This window comes from Triticum aestivum, chromosome 2B (genome assembly GCF_018294505.1).
Source record: "Triticum aestivum cultivar Chinese Spring chromosome 2B, IWGSC CS RefSeq v2.1, whole genome shotgun sequence".
Lineage (NCBI taxonomy): Eukaryota > Viridiplantae > Streptophyta > Magnoliopsida > Poales > Poaceae > Triticum > Triticum aestivum.
In genome coordinates this window covers 554,815,376-554,835,813 of record NC_057798.1, presented here as the reverse complement: position 1 = coordinate 554,835,813, position 20,438 = coordinate 554,815,376, and positions in this window count along the sequence as shown.

Below are 20,438 nucleotides of genomic sequence, written 5' to 3'. Positions count from 1 at the left end.
TTCTTTTTCTTTCTCAAGCGTTTTGATCTTCGAATATATGTTATATCTCGCTCTACTTCTTTCATGCATTATAAGAAAAAAAAGTGGCAATGGACAAGTTGAAAAAAGAAAGAATACGGCAGTGGAGATCAGTGTGTCAAAAACGTTCTTATATTATGAGACGGAGGAAGTATTTTTCTTTGCTATACAAAATGTGTCTATTCTCCAATGTAAGGTCAACTTTCGCTTTTAAGATGTTTTTCCTTGGCTGGTGTACTACTTCCTAAATTGTTGCAAATTCAATATCTACATAATCTATTGGTTTCATGATTGGCTCCTCACTAAGTAACCACCGGTTCTATGTTTTTTCTCGTGTATGTACATTTTGTTCATAACTGAAATCCTCATTCCATCCAGTCTGTCATTGTGGATGGTTAAATATACTGCATAAACTATTACTGTGACCGAAGCTGCTTCCAGATTTTAAGTTTTCTTCAAATTAAATGAAATATTTTTTTTGTCAAGCTCTAGCATTTATTTTGTAAACTATCTAGGCCACCATCTCGGGCCTATGGGAATCCTTCCCGGTATAAGAGGTTTGGCATCCCTTTATTAGAATTAAACTTGTTTCATTTTATTGAATAGGTGGTAGCTCAACCTGGCTGCTGAATGACTTGGAAATTATGGTTCTATCTTCTGTGTCATTTGATTATATGCAGTTCAGAGTTTGTCCATAAATTTTTTTTGGAAGCTGGTTGTGTATGTCTCATGCCACCATATATGTACAGAATTTCCTATCATAATATCGAAAATATAAACGGGCACGAATGTGCGTCTATCATGATCTAGTGTCTATGATTAAAAAATCTTAACACTACTGGGAAAGGGCTTATAGGTGAACGCCAATGAGTGGCGAGCGAGACGAGGTACCCGTCACCACTATTTTGGAATGTTTGCACTGGTGGTTAATAAGTTTCGCCCGCCACATCTAGTTTAACACCGGTGGCGGGTGCGCTGCCCCGCTCGCCGCACGTAATGTCTTCCATATGTATTTTTTGCATGACACAACTATGGTGGGCGATGGTAAGCGCCCGTCACAAGTACGTGTAATAGCAGCGGCGGGCAGCTTCTGGCAACCACCACTAGTTGGTCGTAACCGATGCCCACTTTTGGCAAAACACAGATGTGGCGGTTACTGAAGCGCACCCACCACAGCAAAACTCGTCATTGAAATTAGTTTCACTTTCCCTCAAAACCACCCCCTCTCTCTCAAAACCGCAGTTTCAAATCTAATCTCGATTCTCCCCCGCGCCTGCCAACCCCGTGCCTCGGCGCTGCCACGCCCCTCCTCCTCAGCCCTCATCGCTGGGCCCTCCTCCATTGCAGACCATTGTCCTCACCGCGCCTGCCTCCTCGACCGTGGCACCCAAGTCGTCTTGGCTGCCCTCATCGTTGCGCCCACCTCCTACGCCGTGGCACCCTCGCCGTCGCGGCCCCATCGTCGCCAGCTGCCATCGTCGCCGTGCCCTCCTTCGTAGTGCCCCCCCTCGTCATCGAGGCCCTCCTCCGGTGCGACCCCCTCACCCTCGCGTTCGCCCTCGTCGTCGGGCTTCCTCCACTGCCGCCCCCAGTAGTCATGGCTTCCTCCGCCAGCAACGGGGCCATGACACCGCCTCCGCGAGCCGACTCCTCCACCTCCGAGGCCGCTACCGCTCCCTCCTCGACCTCGCGCTCAAACAGTATGGAGGTAAGTAATGGGTATAAATTTAGTTGAATATTAGTACTAGATTCACATATGTATAGATTGTAGTTGAATATCAGTGTTAACATATTTGTGGATTCACATATGTATGATTTAGTTGAATATTAGTTGATGCATGCCTAATATATTTTCAACAACAACAACAACAACACAACCTTTAGTCTCAAATAAGTTAGGGTCCAATCCAGAACCAATCATAGTTACATCATTACTAGTAGAGCGAAGGAAAAATGACAGTTCAATAACCAGACCAAAAGTGGAACATGGAGACTAAATAAGCACATAATAACAATACTGGAACATGGAGTAGCCATCCTTATGTATCGTTTCCACCAGTTGGTGTACCACATACATGATGAGCAAATGATTCTGTACCAGTGTAAGTCATAATAGCATCTTTGTCACTTGAAACCCTAAAGGTTCCATGGCCAACAGGCGGGTCTTCTACGACCAATTTTTTCTCCTCTCCCCAGGGAACGACCAATTTATACTTTTACGCTATCCATGTCTTATCCATATGAATATTTATATGCATATTTATTTGAAGTGATCCAACAATGCAAGGCTTCAAAAGAGTGTAGAAAATATCATGAACATTGATTAATTTCTGTTTCGTGAGATTTCATACACTCAATGTTTCCTTTATTGTAGCATACGTCATGCCCGATTTTTCTGTCAATTCATAGCCTTTAATATTGGTTGTTCTTTACTATATTCATATAATTGATAGCATTTTAGTCTATCAATATCTTATCCGTATGAATATTCACATGCATATTTATTTGGAACGCTCCAACAATACATGCTTCAAAAGATTGTAGAAAATACCACGAAATGTTGAATAATTTTCATTTCGCGAGATCTCATAGACTCAATATTTCTTTTTTTTAGCATAAGTCGTGCCCAATTTTTCTGTCCATTCATAGCCTTTAATATTGGTTGATCTTTAATATATTACATAATTGCTAGCCTTTGTTGGAGTACTCATCCTTATGTAAAGTTTCCATCGGTCATGTCTTATCCATATGAATATTCACCTAACTTGAACACAGGCAATGAACGAAGGATGCCACTTCTCGACAGGAGGCTAGGTGCATGTTTCAAAGTCCACCTAACTTGCAATGAGATCTGTGCCGATCTTCACATGGACTTTATGGAGTGGGCGGTATGTTCCATTTAGTTAGTGTTATAGCTTGTGGTTTGGTTAAGTTCCGTTTCGCCCACAATTGTCTAATTTCTGTTTTCTCTTTATCATGCTCAGCATATCTCTTGTTGGGAAAGGGAGGAGTTCATGCGTGTGGCCATCCTGGCCATCGATGAGCACTGGACAATTCATTCAACATGATGTTGTTAAAAAATGGCATTTCCTTGACCCTCACTCTCACCAACGAGGGAGGGAGAACATATTTCCATGGTCAAAATTGGAATGACATTGCCACACAATTCGGGATGCAAGCTGGGAAGTCGTTTTTACTTTTTCTTCATGAATTTGAGGAGGGTCATGCCGACGGCAACAAAATCTATCTGTGATACGAAATCCAACAATCACGATAGTACGTACTTTCGGTGCTGATCAGGATGTCGTATATATATGTACTACTTTCTGGGACTAGATATAGCACTTTATTGGGCATATATGTTGTATGCACTTACTTTATTGGACCGCGTAAATACTAAACATTGTTACTTTATATTTTTCTAATATTATTGCTTGATAACAATTAGTTAGTGGTTTAACGGCTGCTGCAATATGTATCATAATTTCTTGTCGCAGTGTATTGTAAATTATGATCTTAAATTCATGCAGATCGCATCCATGGCAGCAAATATGCTCATCTGGCTGCAGAATTATTAATTTGCCTAACAGAACTTTCAGTGGCAGGCGTTGAAACACGCCTGCCACTGCTTTAAATTAAATCACTTGCGGGCAATTCTGCGCGCTCGCCACTGCAGACTATCTACCAATGGCGGCGGGTGCCCGCCACTGATGCGGGTATAGCAGTGGCAAGAGGTCGATGGCGGGCGGCCCCCTGAGAGCCTTGCCTGCCACTATTGGGCTTTCCCCGCCCGCCACTGCTAGTCATTCCTGTAGCATTGTACCAACGAACTAGTCTAGTAGATGCTCACTAGGGACACAGTGATGTTTATGTATTCACATATGTATTTAAGTTTCCGATCAATAATATGGAGAATAAACATTTATCATGAACAGAAAATATGATAATAATATCTTTATTATTGCCTTTAGGGCATATTTCCAACAATACTACATGAAGAGAATTAAACCGAGACTCAAACCCCATGAGCTTCAGCGGCGGAGCTTGACAGAAATTGTTGAGTGGGCAAAGCAAAGTTAGTCGGTTATGGGGGCCAAAAGGACAAATTATGCTGAAATTGTTATAATCGTTAAGATTTTAGTTTAGTAGATGCTCACTAGGGACACAGTGATGTTTATGTATTCACACATGTATTTAAATTTCCGGTCAATAAATTCTAGCATGGATAATAAACATTTATCATGAACAGAAAATATGATGATAACATCTTTATTATTGTCTCTAGGACATATTTCCAACAGTACTACATGAAGAGAATTAAACCGAGACTCAAACCCCAAGAGCTTCAGAGGCGGAGCTTGACAGAGATTGTTGAGGGGGCAAAGCAGAGTTAGTCGGTTATGGGGGCCAAAAGGACAAATTATGCTGAAATTGTGATAATCGTTAAGATTTTAGTTTAATAACTAATTTCTCTAGGATAGGGGGCCATAGCCCCCCTAGGCTCCATTGAAGCTCCACGACTAGTGTGCTTACTGAGTGTCATACTGGATGAGGGGTTGGTAGTTGAAGCTGAAGAGTTGCGTCAGGCTACGGATGTTGGGGTGTTACACCACCAGATTTCATTTTTTTACCACATAGGGCACATGTGCTCCATGCAGACGACTTGCCATGTCACTGCGGGCCTCCCGGCCAAGAAAGAGTCATCGCTCTGGCTCAATGCACAAGTGTCACAAGATAGTGGATCATTGGTAAGAAGAAACAATAAAATGTTTACACAAAACTTGTTCGTGTTGCTGCCCGTCGACCTTGGACACCTCGCGGGCACATTGGTGGCATTGATGTAGGTGTAGCCGGGCACGCGGATGCTGAAGGTGGTCGGCATCTTGGGGCCGCCTCGTCGAGGGAAAACTTGATGATGTACATCTTGAACTGTGAGGTGGCCATGCAGTTATTCTGCGTGACGGACGACATCACACCTCCACGACCATAATTGGTGGACTACCTGCTGTACGGTGCGCCCGACGGTAGATCCACCATCACCGGTTACCTCTCACAGCAATGCGGAGGGGCGCCATCGGCGGCATGAAAGCCAGTGCAGTTGCCATGCTCCTTGGTCTCTATGCCAGTCACGACCCAGATGAACTCACACCCAGCCCACACACCCGGCTCAACCTCCGCCCTGGGCGCTCGATGTGGCAGTACAACTGGTAATTGTCTTATGAGGTATATAATGTTCATAAGATGGTGTCTTATGAGTGTTATATCAAAGGCTAATATACTACACCATGTAGTGGTATGCTAAATCGTTGCAATGTTGTTGGAAATAACAAACCACCTGCGGCGGTCCGAGCATTTGAGGCAGCTTTAGAAACCAATGCATGATGTGCCGAATATTAGCAACACAGGCTTTGAGGCAAATTTTGTAATTGTTGCCGGTCCATGTACTAGTGTATTATAGTTACCGGATTAATCATGCTAATGTTATTAGAATGCTCATGCGAAAGTTGCTAGACTGCTCATACTAGAGTTACCAACATAGTGGTTATGTAGTTACTCGGCTACATGTGCTATAGTTACCAATATAGATATTACATTGTTATCAAAGTAGCAATTATGTATTATTAGATTCCTAATGATATAGTTACCAGGATGCTCATACTAAACTTATCAGGCCACTCATGCTAGGGTTACCAAGTTGCTCATGCGCTAAAGCTAACAGGTTTCTCATAGGTTATCAAGCTACTCCGGCTATAGAGACCCACACATCCTGAAGTTACCAGGCTATCATTGCAATACCGTTTACGCTCACTTTTATCATTAGTTACCTTGCTGTTTTTATAATTTCAGATTACAAATACATTTATCTACCATCCATATTGCACTTGTATCACCATCTCTTCGCCGAACTAGTGCACCTATACAATTTACCATTGTATTGGGTGTGTTGGGGACACAAGAGACTCTTTGTTATTTGGTTGCAGGGTTGCTTGAGAGAGACCATCTTCATCCTATGCCTCCCACGGATTGATAAACCTTAGGTCATCCACTTGAGGGAAATTTGCTACTGTCCTACAAACCAGTGCACTTGCAGACCCAACAACTTTTATAAGAAGAAGGTTGTGTAGTAGACACCAAGCTCTTTTCTGGCGCCGTTGCCAGGGAGGTGAGTGCTTGAAGGTATATCTTTAGATCTTGCAATCGAATATTTTTGTTTCTTGTTTTATCACTAGTTTAGTTTATAAAAGAAAATTACAAAAAAAATGGAGTTAAGTTTGTCTCATACGCTTCGTCTTTTTAATATCTTTCGTGAGTTTGATGGAAAGGAAAATTGTGCTCAAGTGCTAGAAGAAGAATGCTTTAAAATGCTTGGTACTAAGTCTTTGAATGATGAGCATGATTGCAATGTTGTTAGTATAAACTCCTTGAATATCCATAGTACTAATGGTGATTGCTCTAGTCATGATGAGAATATATCTTATGAGCATGTCAACTTTTGTGGAGTGCATGTTTGCATGAACACACTAAATAGAGAAGATATATATTGCAAGAAGCATAAGTATTTAGAAACTAAGAGGTTGCAAGAAAGGCTAGATAAGAGTGCGGAGAATTTAATATATCTTTCCCGTTGTGAATTTTGCAATAAACAAGATCATTTACATCTCCAATGCAAATTGTTTCATGATCGGATCGTGTCCAAAAATTGTGATGATTTGATCTCCCTTTCTCATTACAATGAACTTAGATTGCTTTTGGGTTATGAAGAGTTGAAACGTTTAACCAGGCCTATTCCAGAATTTAATCTTAAGCATTTTCTTGATATTGGTCTAGAAAAGATTTATATGTTTTGTGCGGTGAATTGCATTGAAAATCCTTATATTGCCAATTACATAAAGAAAAGAAAGCAAATAGAAGATGATGAGAATACTAATGAAAGGGAAGAGACTTCCCAATATCCTCCTATTATTTCTCATGATGAATCAGGTAACGAGGAGGAGCTTTCTATTCAACCAATCTCATCAATAAGGAACTCAAAGGGGAAGGTTGAACCTACACATAATGTGAAGAAGAAAAAGAAAAGAAAGAGCAACAAAGGTAGAAAGGTATCCCTCCCAAATGATGTTGCTCCTACTACTCATTGTGATGATAATAATTGCTTTACTATTGGTGCTATCCATATTTTTAATGATGAGAGTGATTATGCTTATGATATGAAAGAGCCCAAGCTTGGGGAAGCTATGTTTGATGAGGATGAAATATTTGAGAATATATTTGCTGAAATTAATGTTTGTCCCAAGCTTGGGGATGCTATGTTTAATGAAGATGATATTTTTAGCATCCCCAGTTTTGATATGCAAAGTTGTTATGATGATAGCATGCCTCCTACCTATGATGATTATATTGATGAAACTGGGTTTGTAAGAGTGTCAACTTTAGGAATTAGTGATCCCACTATTTTGGAAGATGTTGAATCTTATTGTGATTAATATGAAAGTGGATTTGGAAGAGTGTCAACTTTATTTAGTGATTCCACTATTTTGGAAGAGGTTCCAATTGATTATGAGAACAAAGTTGTTATCTATGATGATTATTGTGATGACTTGTATGCTATTAGGAATAATGATAACCATGAAACTTGTCATCATGATTTTAGTTTTCAATTGGATTATGCCTCACATGATAATTATTTTGTTGAGTTTGCTCCCACTACTATTCATGAGAATAAATTTGCTTATGTGGAGAGTAGTAAATTTTCTATGCTTGTAGATCATGAAAAGAATACTTTAGGTGCTGGTTATATTGTTGAATTCATTCATGATGCTACTAAAAATTATTATGAGGGAGGAACATATACTTGTAGGAATCGCAATAATGTCAAGTTTCCTCTCTATGTGATTAAAATTTTGAAGATATGCTTGTTTTACCTTCCTATGCTAGTTGATTATTGTTCGCATAAGTTGTTTGCTCACAAAATCCCTATGCATAGGAAGTGGGTTAGACTTAAATGTGCTAGTCATATGCTTCATGATGCTCCCGTTATGTTTCAATTCTTATCTTTTACGTGAGCATCATTGTCATCATCATGCCTAGCTAGAAAGGCATTAAAGAAAAGCGCTTGTTGGGAGATAATCCAATACTTATCCTTACTGTTTTTGTGTGTTCACATGATTATGCTACTGTAGTAATCATGTTTTATAGCTTTTATTTCAATAAAGTGCCAAGTAAGACCTTTAGGATAACTTATGGTGATAGCTGTGTTGATCTACTGAAAATCAGAAACTTTTTCACCCAGTAAATTAGGTTTGTTAATTCACAGAAAAGTTCTGATCTGATTCGTTTTGCTCTAGATTTGTACACAAATTGCTTATGACTTCCTAATTTGGTAGAATTTTTGGAGGTCCATAAGTATACGTTTGATACAGATTACTACAGACTGTTATGTTTTTGACAGATTCTGTTTTCTATGTGTTGTTTGCTTATTTTGATGAATCTATGAGTAATATCGGAGGGTATGAACCGCAGAGAAGTTAGAATACAGTAGATATTACACCAATATGAATTTAGAATGAGTTCATTACAGTACCTAAGTGGTGGTTTTATTTTCTTATACTAACAGAGCTTATGAGTTTTGTTTTTGAGTTTTGTGTGGTTGAAGTTTTCAAGTTTCGGGTAAAGATTCGATGGAATATGGGATAAGGATTGTAAAGAGCCTAAGCTTGGGGATTCCCAAGGCACCCCAAGGTAATATTCAAGGACAACCAAGAGCCTAAGCTTGGGGATGCCCCGAAAGGCATCCCCTCTTTCGTCTTCGTTCATCGGTAACTTTACTTGGAGCTATATTTTTATTCATCACATGATATGTGTTTTGCTTGGAGCGTCAATTTCTTTTGTTAGTTTTTGCTTGCTGTTAGTTAGAATAATATTTTGCATCTTTAGTTTCAATAAAAAAGTCAAGGATAGCCTTTACCATGCTTATTCTGCTAGTATACATGTTGCTGTTTGAAAACAGAAAGTTTACCGATGTTGCCAAAATTCCCTAGGAAAGTCAGAGAATGGTATAACGTTGAATCATTTTGCATATTAAGCTCTGATAAATTTATTACAGTGGGAATTTTAGTTCATAATGTTTGGAGGGAAGTATTGATACTCTTGCATTCTTTATATACTGTACTGTTTTGGCAGATTGCTGTTATGTTTGCATTATTTGCATATGTTTGCTTGTTTAATGATTCTATTTGAGGATAGGAGTATTAAATATGCAGAGGAATTTAGTATGCAATGTTGAATAATAATTTTGGTGATTTGTTACAGTAGAAAATGATAAGGTTTTGCATTGGTTTATACTAACCTATCTCACGAGTTCTTATTGAGTTTGGTGTGGATGAAGCTTTTGATAAAAAGAGAAACCATGATATGAGAGGAATTAAGGAGACACAAAAGTTCAAGCTTGAGGATGCACAAGGCACCCCAAGATAATATTTCAAGAAGTCTCAAGCATCTAAGCTTGGGGATGCCCCATAGGCATCCCACCTTTCTTATTCAACAACTACCGGTTAGTATCTGTTGAGCCTAAGTTTTTGCTTCTTCACATGAGTTGTGCTATCCTTGCAATGTAATTTTGTTTTGCTTTGCTTGCTGTTTGAATAAATACCAAGATCTAAAATTCTCTAATGAGAGAGAGTCTTCGCATAGTTACATAATTATTTCGACTACTCATTGATCTTCACTAATATCTGTTGGAGTAGTTTGTCGTTTCCTCTAGTGCTTCACTTATATCTTTTAGAGCACGGCGGTGGTTTTATTTTTTAGAAATTAATGAACTCTAGTGCTTCACTTATATTATTTTGAGAGTCTTAAATAGCATGGTAATTTGAATGAAAACTATCGTAGGAAGTGAATTGGATGCTATGATCAATTTGATACTTGATAATTGTTTTGAGATATGGAGGTAGTGATATTAAAGTCATGCTAGTTGGGTGATTATGAATTTAAAGAATGCTTGTGTTGAAGTTAGCAAGTCCTGTAGCATGAACGTATGGTTAAAGTTATGTAACAAATTTGAAACATGAAGTGTACCTGACTTGTGCATCCTTATGAGTGGCGGTCAGGGACGAGCGATGGTATTTTCCTACCAATCTATCCCCCTAGGAGCATGCGCGTAGTGCTTGATTTTTGATGACTTATAAATTTTTGCAATAAGTATATGAGTTCTTTTGACTAATGTTGAGTCCATGGATTATACACACTTTTATATTTCCACCATTGGTAGCCTCTTCGGTACCGTGCATTGCCCTTTCTCACCTTGAGAGTTGGTGCAAACTTCGCTGGTGCATCCAAACCCCGTGATACGATATGCTCTATCACACATAAACCTCCTTTTATCTTCCTCAAAACAGCCACCATACCTACCTATTATGGCATTTCCATAGCCATTCCGAGATATATTGCCATGCAACTTTCCACCATTCCGTTCATTATCATTATGACACGCATTACTTTTGTCGTTTTGCTATTGCATGATCATGTAGTTGACATCATATTTGTGGAAAAGCCACCATGCATTATTTTTCATACATGTCACTCTTGATTCATTGCACCATCCCAGTACACCGCCAGAGGCATTCATATAGAGTCATATCTTGTTCTAGTTTCGAGTTGTAATTCATATGTTGTAATCAATGAAAGTGTGATGATCATCATGATTAGAGCGTTGCCCAAAAAGAAAAAAAATAAGAAAAAAGAAAGGCAAAAAAAAAGAATGGCCCAAAAAAAAGGAAAAGAAAAAAAAGAAGAAAAATAAAAAAAATAAAAAAATAAAAATAAAAAGGGCAATGTTACTATCTCCTTTTCCACACTTGTGCTTCAAAGTAGCACCTTGTTCTTCATGTAGTGAGTCTCGTATATTGTGCTTCAAAGTAGCACCATGTTTTTCATATAGTGAGTCTCATAGGTTGTATTTTTCATACTAGTGGGAATTTTTCATTATAGAACTTGGCTTGTATATTCCTACGATGGGCTTCCTCAAATGCCCTAGGTCTTCGTGAGCAAGCAAGTTGGATGCACACCCATTAGTTCTCTTTTGTTGAGCATTCATTTATAGCTCTAGTGCATCCGTTGCATGGCAATCCCTACTCCTCATGTTGACATCAATTGATGGACATCTCCATAGCATGTTGATTATCCTTGTCAATGTGAGACTTTCATTTTTTTGTCTTCTCCACACAACCCCCATCATTATATTCTATTCCACCCATAGTGCTATATCCATGGCTCACGCTCATGTATTGTGTGAAGGTTGAAAAAGTTTGAGATTATTTAAGTATGAAACAATTGCTTGGCTTGTCATCGGGGGTATAGAAGTTGGGAACATCTTTGTGTGACGAAAATGAAGCATAGCCTAACTATATGATTTTGTAGGGATGAACTTTCTTTTGCCATGTTATTTTGAGAAGACATGATTACTTTGATTAGTATGCTTGAAGTGTTACTATTTCTTTTGTCAATATGAACTTTTATTTTGAATCATTTGGATCTGAACATTCATGCCACAATAAAGAGAAATTACATTGAGAATCATGCTAGGTAGCATTCCACATCAAAAATTCTGTTTTTATCATTTACCTACTCGAGGACGAGTAGGAATTAAGCTTGGGGATGCTTGATACGTCTCCAACGTATCTATAATTTTTGATTGTTCCATGCTATTATATTACCTGTTTTGAATGATTATGGGCTTTATTATACACTTTTATATTACTTTTGGGACTAACCTATTAACCGGAGGCCCAACCCATATTGCTGTTTTATTGCATGTTTCAGTATTTCGAAGAAAAGGAATATCAAACGGAGTCCAAACAGAACGAAACCTTCGGCATCGTGATTTTTGGGAAGAATATCATCCTGGAGGCTTGGAGATCAAGTCAGAAGATCCTCGAGGAGCCCAGGAGATAGGGGGCGCCCCCCCTACAGGGTGCGGCCCCCTGTCTCGTGGACCCCTCGAGCACCTCCCGACGGACTTCTTTCGCCTATATAGTCCCACGTAACCTAAAAACATCCACGGACAAGATAGATCGGGAGTTCCGCCGCCGCAAGCCTCTGTAGCCACCAATAACCTCTCGAGAGTCCGTTTCGGCACCCTGCCGGAGGGGGGATCCCTCATCGGTGGCCATCTTCATCATCCCGGCACTCTTCATGACGAGGAGGGAGTAGTTCACCCTCGGGGCTGAGGGTATGTACCAGTAGCTATGTGTTTGAACTCTTTCTCTCTCTCGTATTCTCTCTCATGTTCCCTCTATGGCACGATCTTGATGTATCCCGAGCTTTGCTATTGTAGTTGGATCTTATGATGTTTCTCCCCCTATACTCTCTTGTGATGAATTGAGTTTCCCCTTTGAAGTTATCTTATCGGATTGAGTCTTTATTTGAGAACACTTGATGTATGTCTTGCCATGCTTATCTGTGGTGACAATGGGATATCACGTGCCACTTGATGTATGTTTTGGTGACCAACTTGCAGGTTCCGCCCATGAACCTATGCATAGGGGTTGGCACGCGTTCTTGACTCTCCGGTAGAAACTTTGGGGGCACTCTTTGAAGTACTTTGTGTTGGTTGGATGAATCTAAGATTGTGTGATGCATATCGTATAATCATGCCCACGGATACTTGAGGTGACAATGGAGTATCCAGGTGACATTAGGGTTTTGGTTGATTTGTGTCTTAAGGTGTTATTCTAGTACGAACTCTTTTATAGATCGATCCGAAATAATAACTTTGAGGTGGTTTCATACCCTACCATAATCTCTACGTTTGTTCTTCGCTATTAGTGGCTTTGGAGTGACTCTTTGTTGCATGTTGAGGGCTTGTTATATGATCTATCTATGCTATTATTGTTGAGAGAACTTGCACTAGTGATAGTATGAACCCTAGGCCTTGTTTCCTATCATTGCAATACCGTTTACGCTCACTTTTATCATTAGTTACCTTGCTGTTTTTATAATTTCAGATTACAAATACCTTTATCTACCATCCATATTGCACCTGTATCACCATCTCTTTGCTGAACTAGTGCACCTATACAATTTACCATTGTATTGGGTGTGTTGGGGACACAAGAGACTCTTTGTTATTTGGTTGCAGGGTTGCTTGAGAGAGACCATCTTCATCCTACGCCTCCCACGGATTGATAAACCTTAGGGCATCCACTTGAGGGAAATTTGCTACTGTCCTACAAACCTATGTACTTGCAGGCCCAACAACGTCTACAAGAAGAAGGTTGTGAAGTAGACATCAATTTGCTGTTTAAGTATTGCTGTCAAAATATTAGTGTCATGTGGCTGTGAACTGCTTTTGTATTTTTGTCAAAATATAGCTGTTTTGCTATCAAATGTTTGCTTTTTTGCTGTCAAAATACTTGCTTTTTCGCTAATAGATTATTGGCATTATGCTGCTGTGAAGATATTCCAGTTTTCTTGTTGAAATAACACTGTTTTACTGTTGAATTTGACATGTCTCTAATGGGCAAAAGTTTTTGTACTGATGAGCTTATGTTTAACTACTCTAATTCAAAGTGATATGCTTAGAACAATACCTATAAGCAGGATTGTTTGAAGTTTGTTAATCTTTTCAAAAGAAGCAGGAGCAAAGCAAAGGTCAAATTGTTTCTTCTTTTCAAAAAGTAATTTTTGATGTATGAAGTTTGTGCCTCCAGGATCTTGTGCTCCTACTAATCTTTTCTGAACTTTGTTAATTCTATCAGAAGAAGCAAGAGCAAAGCAAAGGCAGGATTCCATGGTGAGTTTGGAGTTTACCCTCTGTCCCTGGAAATTGAAATTGGCTCTCATGCGAGCGTCCACCTTTTCTTAGCCATGGTGAGTTTGAGGCTTACCCTCTGTTCTTGCTACCCAAAATTGCTTTCTCATTGAATAATGTTCATCACACTGTACTCAAGAATACAAAGGAAGCTACCGAAATGTGATAGATCCTACTCTTCAGTGGCTTAAATTTGAAGATGTAGTGGCCGAACAAGACTGGGATCATGTTTATGATGCATTTCCCATCGATACAGAGGTATGAATCCTATGATTGACATTGTAAAAACTCTCAGTGAACAGCCTACCTCCTGAATATATAGTGAGAAGCCGTATATTTTACTTTTAGTGTAAACAAATAGTGAAATATGAGGTAGCCATCTCCTACTGAATTAATAATGAGAAGCCTACCAACTGAATTTTATTCTTAAATGATATGAAGAATTATCGATATTTACTATTTAGGGTGTATGCATATATTTTACTGGTCAACATGATACTGTTAGTAGAAGTTTTAGTGCTCTTTATGGTTGACAGTGGTGTGCCTCTCCAAGCCACTCTGCTTTCCATCAACGCCGACAACCACAACAGGGGTGGATCCAGCCGACAAGAGGCAGAGCGGCGGTCAATGGTTGGGGGCTGCTACCAGGCTGCATGTGATATGGTGACGCGGTAGTGGTTGGTTTGCAAAAATATTGATCAATGCATTCTGAGAATATTTTGTGACGTATCCTGATTGGCATATCACAGGTTGCTAGAGTTGTTCAAGCAGGCACCTGCGTTCTACTTTTGGTAAATTTGTTTAGTTTGAGTTGGTACCATAACAAAGCTAGGTTCTGTAACTTATTTTTTTTGCTTTTTTACATACGGCTAAATCAAATGCTCAAGTTAGTGTGTATTGGTTAACAATGGAGGGTTGTTGTGGTGCCTGTTGGGCCTTTGGTGTTGTGGAGTGTCTGCAAGATCGTCTCTGCATTCCTCACAACATGGTGGGTGCATATGGATGAGCTGTCTACTCTCTGGTCTATTCTTAAATAGGCATGTTGGTCTTTTCTTACATAACCAGCCTGCCATTTCTATTACTCGCAGAACATTTCACTTTCTATCAATAAGCATTCTTCTTCATGCTAACTTGGTGTAATGTAGCCTTGATGATGTGTTGAGGCAGTATGCTCAGTGTAAGAACAAATAGATGGCCACTCCCATTTTTATCTCATTTCGTAACCACAGTATGCCTATGTCAGTATCTGAAAGTTTTTGGTGTTTGTTTCTCCTCCTTAAATCAATATTTTCTTTTGAATTATAGGAGTGTTGAAAGGATCGATATAGTTGACTAGAGGGGGGGGGGGTGAATAGGCAACTAACAATTTTTAAGCTTTTATTTACCAATTTAAACTTTGCAACAAAATTGGTTGTCTAGATATGCAACTATGTGAGCAACATATATGATGCAATAACAACTAGCACGTAAGCAAGCAAGGGATACAACACAAGTAAGCTTGCAAAAGTAAAGGGACGAGATAACCAAGAGTGGAGCCGGTGGAGACGAGGATGTGTTACCGAAGTTCGTTTCTTTTAAAGGGAAGTACGTCTCCGTTAGAGCGGTGTGGAGGCACAATGCTCCCCAAGAAGCCACTAGGGCCACCGTATTCTCCTCACGCCCTCACATAATGCGAGATGCCGTGATTCCACTATTGGTGCCCTTGAAGGCGGCGACCGAACCTTTACAAACAAGGTTGGGGCAATCTCCACAACTTAATTGGAGGCTCCCAACGACACCACGAAGCTTCACCACAATGGACTATGGCTCTGAGATGACCTCAACAGTCTAGGGTGCTCAAACACCCAAGAGTAACAAATCCGCTAGGGATTAGTGGGGGGAATAAAATTTCTCTTGGTGGAAGTGTAGATCGGGGCCTTCTCAACCAATCCCGAGAAAATCAACAAGTTTGATTGGCTAGGGAGAGAGATCGGGCGAAAATGGAGCTTGGAGCAACAATGGAGCTTTTGGGGGAAGAGGTAGGTCAACTTTGAGGAAGAAGACACCTTTGTATAGTGGGGGAAACAATCCAACCGTTACCCACCCAAGCAGCCACACACAGAGTGGTACTACCGCTTGGGCAGGGCGGTACTACCGCTGAAAAACGGTACTACCGTCCCTCCCAGCGGTACTGCCGCACTCACGAGGGTTGCAGGGTCCTGGGCCCAGAGCGGTACTACCGCAGAAGTATGGGCGGTACTACCGCGGAAGTACGGGCGGTACTACCGCTTGGAGCGGTACTACCGCCACTACTGCCGCTCCTACTACCGTAAAACCCGACACGAAAAACAGCGGTCTCGAGTTGAGGCGGTAGTAGCCCGGAACCACTGCGGTACTACGGCCGAAGACAACAAGCGGTACTACCGCTTGGGGAGCGGTACTACCACTTGACGTGCTTCGGCGGTACTACCGTTGAGGACCGCTGAGGGAGTCCCAGATTAGGGGGTGTCCGGATGACCGAACTATGACCTTTGGCCGGACTCCTGGACTATGAAGATACAAGATTGAAGACTTCCCCGTGTCCGGATGGGACTTTCCTTGGCGTGGAAGGCAAGCTTGGCGATACGAATATGTAGATCTCCTCCCATTGTAACCGACTCTGTGTAACCCTAGCCCTCTCCGGTGTCTATATAAACCGGAGGGTTTTAGTCCGTAGGACGAACAACAATCATACCATAGGCTAGCTTCTAGGGTTTAGCCCTCTGATCTCGTGGTAGATCTACTCTTGTACTACCCATATCATCAATATTAATCAAGCAGGAGTAGGGTTTTACCTCCATCGAGAGGGCCCGAACCTGGGTAAAAACATCGTGTCCCTTGTCTCCTGTTACCATCCACCTAGACGCACAGTTCGGGACCCCCTACCTGAGATCCGCCGGTTTTGAAACCGACATTGGTGCTTTCATTGAGAGTTCCGCTATGCCGTCGCCATCAAGAAGGATGCCTTTTCCCGTCTTTAAGGACGGCGCTGTTGCTAAAGGAGCTTTGGCTATCGGCCAAACTCTCCGGCTAGGCGGTTTTCTCATGACCGCCTGTTCGGCCGCCGCGCCGACGATGACTTCTGGGGTCATCGAAAGCAATCTCCACGTCAACTTGTAACTCGCCGAGCAGTTAGATCCGATGGAGCTCTCTTCCTTAAACGAGCTCTTGGATCGCATCGCCGCCCTGGGAGTCGCTACAGACTACGATCAGATTGGGCTTAAACCCGATCCGAGAGAGATTAACTCTCCCCGGGTCACCCACCATGTCGCAGTGGTGGAGGAACAATGCGGCAAATCTTCACCCATCTTAAGGACTAGTTATGTCCGGATTCCCGATCCCTCCAAGCCGGATACCCGCAGAGGGGAGGACGTCACTCAAGCCCTGAACCTAAAGTTAGGCAGCGGGCTAGATTCATTGGACAACATCCAAGAACCCAAGCTTCCGAGTTTGGAAAATCCTTGGCCCCTGAGTTTTAGATTGGGCGAGGTTCCGGATTTAACTCCACCCACCCATCCAAGTATAAGGGATCTATCCCAAATTCAGCAAGAGCCCACAGAAACAGTACACCATTACTGGGCCAGATTCCTCCTGGTTATGAACAGGATAGAGGAATGCCGCGAGGAGGATGCAATCTCATTCTTCTGCAATAATTGCACGGACATCGGAATCCTCAACGCCATAAGTCGCCGTGAAATTACACGCTTCACTCACTTGGCATCCATAGTACGAAAGTACTGTGTGATGGAAAGCGTCCGGAAAACCGAAATCAAATTCTGGGACAATCAGGCCCTGAACACAACCCCAGTCCGAAATAAAAGGGCGCATTATCGCCAGGCACCTGGGCTAAACACCAAAAAGCAAAAACCCTCTGCAGGGTATGGAACCGTACTGGAGGGATGGCTCAATGGACCCTGTAAAATTCGTAGTATAGAGGGCGCCACACCAACTCATAGCCTTAGATCATGTTGGATACTCCGGCAGGTGGCCAGGAGTGGCGAGGAGCTTCTAACTCCAGAATCCACAGAGCATCAGCCCAGGGAGACCAGCACGGTATCAACAGTCTTCGAGACTTTCGCATCAAATAATACACGGAAACAAACACTCCGCAGCCTTACCGAAGTCTACCAAGTAGCAACAATAAACCCATGGAGTGACACGGCTATTACCTTTAATGCCAGTGATGAACCTAAATTCCGAACAGCCCGAGCACCAGCCGCATTGGTCCTTAGTCCAATAGTGGACAACTTTTGCCTTACCAAGGTACTCATGGACGGTGGCAGCGGACTGAACCTCATTTATGAGGAAACCCTTCGAAAAATGGAAATAGGCTGGAGCCGCATTGAGCGAAGCAACACAACCTTTAGAGGAATAATCCCCAGTCGGGAAGCGTGTTGTACAGGAAAAATCACACTGGATGTGGTGTTCGGCACGCGGGATAATTACAGGTCCGAGGAGGTCACGTTTCAAGTAGCCCCGTTCAGCAGCGGATACCACGCTCTGTTAGGGCGAGAGGCATTCACAATTTTTCAAGCTATACCCCATTACGGGTACATGAAGCTCAAAATGCCCGGACCCAACGGAATCATCACTCTTGCTAGTGACCCGGACATAGCACTCCGCGCCGAACACAAGACAGCCGCACTGGCCCTTGAGGCACTATCTGAAGCCCTAGCGGCCGAAGAACTGACTGCGCTCCGCTCCACGGTGAATAGGGACAACGTGATACTCGATAAAAGATCTAAGTCCACCTCTTTTAAACCGGCGGACAAAATAGTCAAATTACATGTCCATCGAACGGACCCTACAAAAACGGCCTCCATCGGGGCGCAATTAAACCCTGATATAGACGCCGCACTACGAGAATTCCTACGTGAAAATTGGGACATTTTTGCCTGGCACCCTTCAGACATGCCAGGAATCCCACGCCGGCTAGCCAGGCACAACCTAAACATCCTAAAAGGATTCAAGCCTGTCAAGCAGGCTCTTCGATGTTTCTCCGAACCTAAGGGACAAGCCATGGGAGAGGAGCTAGCCAAACTGCTGGAGGCCGGATTCATCAGAGATATAAAACATCCAGACTGGCTAGCAAACCTGGTGATGGTACCAAAGAAGGACAAATCCTGGCGCCTGTGCATCGATTTCAAGGACCTCAACAAGGCTTGCCCAAAGTATCCCTTCCCCCTTCCATGCATCGATCAAATCATCGACGCTACCACAAGACACGATTCATTGTGTTTCCTCGACGCATACTCCGGCTACCATCAAATTAAGATGGCAGAGCCAGACCAAGCCGCAACGGCATTCATCACCCCATATGGCCCATTCTGCTTCAACACAATGCCCTTCGGGCTCAAAAACGTTGGCGCAACGTATCAACGCATGATTCAGACATGTCTGGCAAACCAGATCGGCAAAACAGTGGAAGCCTACGTAGATGACATGGTCGTCAAAACCAAGCAAGTCGAAACTCTCGTAGACGACTTGAGGCTCACATTCGATAACCTCCGAGCATATGACATCAAGCTTAACCCAGAAAAATGCGTTTTCGGCGTACCAGGCGGAAAGCTCTTGGGCTTCATTGTATCCGGTAGAGAAATTGAAGCAAATCCAGCCAAGATCCGAGCTTTGTCGCAATTGGATATTCCAAAGGACCTCAAACAAATACAAAAATTGACTGGATGCATGGCGGCTCTAAGCCGCTCCATCTCCCGCTTGGGAGAAAAGGCGTTGCCCCTTTATCGCCTCCTCCGGTGCACCGAACACTTCGAGTGGACGGATGTTGCCACGGCCGGACTCAAAGAAATAAAAGCCATATTGGCAACAAACCCGGTCCTGGCCGCGCCGAACATCGGCGAACCAATGCTATTGTACATTGCGGCAACTCATCAAGTTGTAAGCGCAGTGCTCGTCGTCGAACGAGAAACGGATGTAAACAAATTCCCCCTTCAAAAACTAGTTTACTACGTGTCCACTATCCTCACTCCATGCAAGTCACGGTACCCGCATTATCAAAAGATAGCGTACGCGGTGTTTATGGCATCCCGGAAGCTGTGACACTACTTTCAAGAGTGTTCGATAACAGTAGCCTCCGAAGTACCTCTTAACGATATTATAAACAACTGCGACGCGTCGGGCCGGATTGCCAAATGGGCCATTGAGCTCCTCCCGTTCGACATAACCTATAAGCCACGGCGAGCTATCAAGTCGGAAGTTTTGGCCGACTTTGTCGCATAATGGACTGAAGCCAAACTCCCTAAAGAGTACAGCACATATTCCAACTGGATCATGCACTTCGACGACTCGAAAATGTTAGCGGGTCTGGGGGCTGGCGTCATTCTGACGTCCCCAACAGGAGATACAGTTCAATACGTACTCCACATAATGTATACGGACTCCAACAACGCAGCCGAATACGAGGCCCTTCTACATGGTCTTCGGATGGCAGTCTCCATGGGCATCCAACGCCTAGAGGTGCGCGGGGATTCGAACCTTGCGATATCCCAAATAAATGGAGACTTTGATGCCAAGGATCCAAACATGGCGGCTTATCACAACGCCGTCCTAAAAATGTCTGCTCGGTCCGAGGGGCTCG